General features: G+C 37.8%; 1 non-coding gene across 1 annotated transcript; it reads left to right on the top strand.

Annotated features, from left to right (window-relative positions):
- Positions 1-1,498: 1,498 nt before the first annotated feature.
- Positions 1,499-1,605, top strand: LOC130508820 (small nucleolar RNA R71). Its single transcript, XR_008943002.1, has one exon. It is a non-coding gene; the product is annotated as a small nucleolar RNA R71 (small nucleolar RNA).
- Positions 1,606-6,426: the final 4,821 nt, after the last annotated feature.

The following is a 6,426-nucleotide window of genomic DNA, read 5'->3' as shown; positions in this document are numbered from 1 at the left end:
TTGATCAACAAACACTAGTGACATCCTGGTAGGTTTGAAGTCAGTGTATCCAAGGCGCTTAGCCACTGTATATGGCATAAGGTTTATGCTTGACCCTAGATCGACCAGTGAGCATGAGAAAAATGTTCTCCCAATCTGAACCGAGAGGACAAATTTTCCCGGATCACCCAACTTCTTGATCCTTCTGTTCTGGAGCACCGCTCTGCACTCCTTAGAGACAATCATGAACTCGCTGTCATCAGATATCTTCCCAGAGATCAGTCCCTTAACAAAGCTACGCATGGATGGTATCATCTGGATCGCACTCATTAGAGGGAGCTTGACAGTTAGGTCTTCTAGCATCTTCCTGCACTTCATCTCTTCTTTATCCTTGCGTGTAGCCTTAGCTGGAACAGGGTAAGATACTTTTGGTACATACTGACGAGCAGGAGAAGGTGCTGCAGTCGGTGGAACAACCCCAGCGGGTAGCTCTGCTTCAGTTGGAACAGTCATAGTAGGTTGTTCTGCCTCTTCCTCATCTGTGGGTACAGCTTTAGGTGGCTGATCCGACTCCTTCTGCTTCCCTTCCTCAGCCGATGTGAATCTCCTGGGGTCTAGATCAGGCAGTTGCTTTCCACTCCTTAGACCTACTGCATTGCACTCCTTGGGGTTCTTGTCTGTTTTTCCAGGGAGAGTTCCTTGCTGTCTCTTCACACTCTCAGCAGTCTGAGCAATCTGAATATCCATCTGTCTCATATGGCTTGAGACATTGTCATATTTGGCACTCAGGTCATTGAACATATGATTCATCTTGGTGTTGATGTCGCTTGTGACCTGGTTTAGTGCCTTCCCTTGGATCTGCTGTCCTTGGAGCAGTTGGCTCATCATATTGGTGAGGCTCTTCATGTCATCATGCGGAGCAGTCTGGGCCGGTTGTGCAGCCTGCTGATTAACCGGCTGTTTCTGGCTGTGGAATTGGGCATTCTGAGCTGGGTTGAGGATAAAGGTTCTTTCATGATTGCCATAAGGCCTTTGGTATCCACTGTTCTGACCCTGATTTCTTTGAGCTTTATCGTCTGGTTTAGGGGCATTGAACAGGTGGGGATTGTTCCTCACGTTAGGGTTCGGATGATAGTTCTTGAACTGCCCTCCTTGCCCATTCACATAGCTCACTTCATGCTGATCCTCAGCTGACTGATCTGCCTTTGATGTGCCTTCCGCGGTAGCTTTATCCTGAGGGGATTCTTCCATGATGAAGACCTGGTTCTGATTGCTCTTAATCAGATGATCGACCTTGGCAGAGAGCTCATCAATCTTGCTGTTATCGATGCTTTTCACCTTCTGAGTGCGATCATTCTCGCGGTTATTATCAGCTGAGCTTGAGGCCATGTTCTCAATCAACTCAAAGGCACCTTGAGTGGACTGGGTCATGAAATCTCCCTTACTGGCTGAGTTTAAAGCGTTCCTGTACTCCCAGCCTACTCCATCGTAGAACACTCCCAGCAGATAGTCTTCTTCGAAACCATGATGTGGGCACTCTCTGCGGTAGACGTTGAATCGCTCTCATGCATCGCAGAACGGCTCATCCACCAACTGTTTGAAGGTCATGATCTTCTGTCTCAGGGCTGCAGTCTTCGATTTTGTGTAGAAGTGGTTTAAGAAGGCCTCTCGGACTTGTTCCCAAGTGGTGAGTGATCCCGTGGGTAGGGAATCAAGCCAGCGAACAGCTTTCCCATCAAGAGAGAAAGGGAACAGAGTACACTTGATGTAATCGGTGGTACTCCATTCGCTTTAGTGAAACCACACATCTTCTCAAAGTGCTCGATGTGGTCCATCGGTATCTCAGCAGGAAGTCCATTGAAGATCTTCCTTTGCACTAGACTTATCAAGGCTTGCTTGATCTCGAAGTCTTGCCTAGTGCACGGTGGAAGGGTTATGGCAGATCGCGTAGCAGGCAGATTGCGCAGTAAATTTCTCTGGCCGATCTGGACAACTTTCTCATGTTGGTTCTGCTGGTTCACAACATTCAGAGCAGCTTGCTCGGCAGCAGCTTGCTGCGCTTGGATCGTCTGCTGCATCTGCTGCATCTGCTGTTGCATGAGTGCAAACGCAGCAGTGAGATCATCTGGATGATCACCCATGTTGGTGTTCGTTGATCTCGGCTGTTGACGGTTCTGTCGTTCCAATCTCGCTAGTTCCTCGTTGGTAAGCTGATGCAATGGTCCTTGTGCGATGTTTCGAGTATGTCTACTGGTCATGCACCTGGATCATCAGCTGAAACAAAGAAATAAACACGAGTTAGATATCTTAGACTAGATATGAAACCAAAAATTAGAGGTAAAAGAATCTGGTCTCCGTCGCAACGGCGCTAAAACTTGATACACTAAAAATGAATCCTTGCTACTGCCAAGTTAACAGTTGCAATTGTAGTACTTGAGATTCAAATCCAGAGGACCAGTCTACACTCTAGTTCTATGAGTTTCGAAATCAAGCTAAAATGAAGATAATGATTTGGTTTAAAAAGTGACGTAGAGAACAAGTAAAAAGCACAGGCGATGAATTCAAGTTAAAAGGAGTTAATCTAGAATGAATGCGAGTGATCTCAATCACGACCGAGCAACTATTCAGGTTCGATGCAGTTCTATCTAGAACTCGGAGAACAGACTAGAGCAACACACTGTCGTGTAGTTGATCCTTTCACCGATCAGACTCAACTCCTAAGATGTCGCTTGGTCTGAGATCTGATGGTGAACCTTAATGATTGACTCTGATTTGTTCACAATGCACCTTAACATCTACTTTCGTGTGGCTAAGGATGCAGTGCTCATTCATACAGGATCTAGCAACCTATTACACTTTTGATGCACAGATATGCTTGGGATCAAACGCTAGATGATCAGTTTAACGCAGGCATGAAACAATGAATGAATGAAGATTTACTAAATGATAACCTATCTATGCTCAGTCGCGAATGCACTCTATCACCCTAGATCAACAGTCGACTACTCAATCATGATGCAGTGAAGAACAACAGATGAAACTGAAATACTCATGATCAAATTAAGAAGAATAAAACTAGGGTTCAGGGTGTTCTTCGAATGAAGAGGTGAGCCGTCGCCCTTACAAAAAGCTTGAATCCAAAGTATGAAACTTGTCTTGCAAAAACTAGCGTCCGAAAAAATAGTAAAAAGATAGATGGCGTTTTATATGGAGGCGCCAATTAGAAGAAAAGAGATTAGGACAACAGGGCTTTAATTCCCGAAATAAAGAGGTTCCATATTCGTCGGGAACAATCTCCAGATCACTCCGTCTGCTTGTTCCGCTTGAGCGAGAACAGTCTCGGGACTGTTCTACTTGAGTGTTCTCCGCAGGATTGCTCCAAAAGGACATCTTTTCATCAGGCACCTTCTCTTCTCTCTTCTACTAACTTCAAACCTGTAAAAGGTCAAAAAGGACTAGACTGACACGAATTAGTCACTTGAAACAAATGAAAACATATATACAATAATGTGAAAAACACCATATATCAGTTATGACGGTTTGCAGTGGATTATTTTCAATTGGTGAAGATGGTTTTGGAGCGAGAAGAATGACAAGCTTTTACAAATTATTTAGAAGATATCAAGATCTTGAAAGAAAGTTTTCTCAACTCGAAGATTATTCAAGTACCAACGCAAAATTAAAATGCGTACAGTCTAGCACGTAGTGTCAGGAAGTAGTCGTCTTTCGTCGTTCACATAGATACGGAGCTAACAATTTGATTTACAGAGTCTTTTTAAATTGATGACAAAAATTATATATATTATTGGAACTGAGTGACAAATTATTAAAATAATGTATATTCACACAAGAAAAACGTAATGTAATTATTGCCTTATTAAAAATTAATACGAGTTTTAAAGTCATTGGAAACATTTGTGTATATAGTCTGCATTCATATATTGTATTTATCTGTTAACTATAAATTATGCCATATTAACTTTAACCGATTTATTTCTCAAGTAATACAGACTCTTCGTATAATGAATTATAGATTCCTTGTATAACCATACTAATTGAAATTAGACACATAATTCAAGTCTCTTACCAAATAATAAACCAATAACTAACACAAGTAAAATTACAGATTCTTCATATAATGAATTATAGATTCTTTGTATAACAATACTAATTGAAATTAAACATGTATTTCAAGTCTCTCTTACCAGCTAATAAACCAATAATTAACACAAGTAAAATAAAATATTATATCACTTTGTTGTATAATGATATACTTAGAATACCTTACATGAAAAAGTTCAAAATTAAAATATTCAGGTCTCTATACATTTTCAAAACAAATTTTTAAATTAGCACATTTATATATTTTTATATGCCATATTGTTTGATTTAAAAGATATTAAAAAAAAAAAATATATATATATATATATATATATATCTATAATCTCAATATCTATTAAATGATACTTCATATTCATATGATTTATGATCATCTCTGTCTTTTTATAACAAAAAAAGTAAAACAATGTTCACGAATTTTCATTGTTAGACTTTTAACAGTTTTAGTAGTTTATAATCATTAAAAAAACAAAAATTAACATATAATAATATGTACTCCCTCTGTTTTTTAAAGATGTATGTTTTGGTGTTTTCACACATATTAAGAAAACACATTAACTATATATCATTTTTAGAAATTATCAAATTCCAATGCATTTTAACCAATAGTCTTTCAATAAATTCAATCAATTTTATTGAAATTTGCAATTTTTGTATAGGAAACATAAAAAATACATCTTTGTGAAACAATTTATTTTTCTAAAACATCTATCTTTAAAAAACAGAGGGAGTATATTTTAATGTGATTATTTAAAAATTTTAATAATATAAATTAGAAAAAAAATGATCAAGGAAGCAAAAATTATTATCAAATTCTTATTATTCAAAATTATTAATTGTTATATATATGTTAATCATATTAGGTAATTATTATAGATTTTATTTAAAGAAAAATAGAGAATTTTTGTACATTCCTAATCAATTTGATAGTCAATTTAATAAAAATATAATATATATTTAGGTGGACCAACCTATCTTTCTAAGAATTCTGAAAATCATTCTAGTGATGCCACGTGGCTACAATCAAAAGTTGTAATGCTCCTCAATTATTATATAAGGGATAAATGTATATCTACAAATATAAATCTAATATGATTATTATTTTAATATATAATTTTATTAGTTTTATTTACAAAATTACTTATAAAATATTTAAATAAAAAATTAAATATTTATAAAGCATCAAAAATTTCTTAAATTTTGTGTTATATATAAAAATAGAGAAATTGTCAAAAATACCATTTTTCTTATACCATTTTTCAATTATACACTAACCAACTATACCACCACATTTTTAATAGAAAAATGATCATTATATCCTCAATTTATAAACCTAAAGCATCTGTGTCTTCTTCCTCAGATACGATTCTGGCGAGCTCCGGCAAAAAACAACGTCGGATATGTGAGGCGAGAATCCGGCGAGCTCCGGTATAGGACGACGATCGGATCCGTCGATGATGGCGAATCTAGTCTCTGGTGTTCTCCTCAAGCTCTTCCAGCACATGAACACCAACGTCAAAATCGTCGGAGAACACAGGTCCTCTCTCTTACAAGCCGTTAGCATCGTACCTGCTCTAGCAGGAGGTGAGTTTTTCCCAAACCAAGGCTTTTATCTCAAAGTTTCTGACTCCTCTCCCTGATGAGCACGATGATTTGATTCTCAGCGATAAGCTTCACCTAAGTCAGTTTATACATGTAGACAGAGTCGATACTCTTCTTCTCTGCCTATTCTCTGTGGTAGACAAAGTCAATCCCTAATTCACCCTACTTCTTTTGCAAAGTTTGCTGATGGGGTTAAGATGCAATAGCACGTGAAGCCATAGGTGTTTTCAGAGAGAGGGAGGTCTCCTCTGGGAATGGAGAGCCCAATCGTTGGAAAAAAGCTTCCCATGAATAAGAGCTAAGGCGTTGAGGAAGCTGGGAAGGGAACATAGTAAAGTATAAACTTGTAGATTTTATACAGTTGTTGATGAGATCACATATGTAATTTTTAATAAATTAATAGATGAAAGAGCTTAAGTTTCAGCCTCTAATTAGTGTTTGTAAACAATAAAGCACATTCATTTGTCATCTGTGCATCTTATTTTAATCCATCTTTGGCTCAGGTTTTTAGCAGAAGCAAAGCAGTGTGATCTTCTTGTGCGTTGAGGGACGGTAGAGCAAGGCATGTTGGAGGAGAATAGCTTAGATCCCGCCATGAAGGGTGATTTACGAAGCACAGACTTGGAACAGAGAGCTTCTGTATTAGAAGACAATGTACTACAGTTTGTGAGAGGGCTTTCGCTTCTTTCTTCAATTCTACAAATTCTTATAAATGATTTTGTTTGT

This window comes from Raphanus sativus, chromosome 2, assembly GCF_000801105.2.
Source record: "Raphanus sativus cultivar WK10039 chromosome 2, ASM80110v3, whole genome shotgun sequence".
NCBI classification, from domain to species: domain Eukaryota; kingdom Viridiplantae; phylum Streptophyta; class Magnoliopsida; order Brassicales; family Brassicaceae; genus Raphanus; species Raphanus sativus.
Note: the sequence above shows the minus strand (reverse complement) of the source record. Positions and strands in the feature narration are given on the sequence as shown.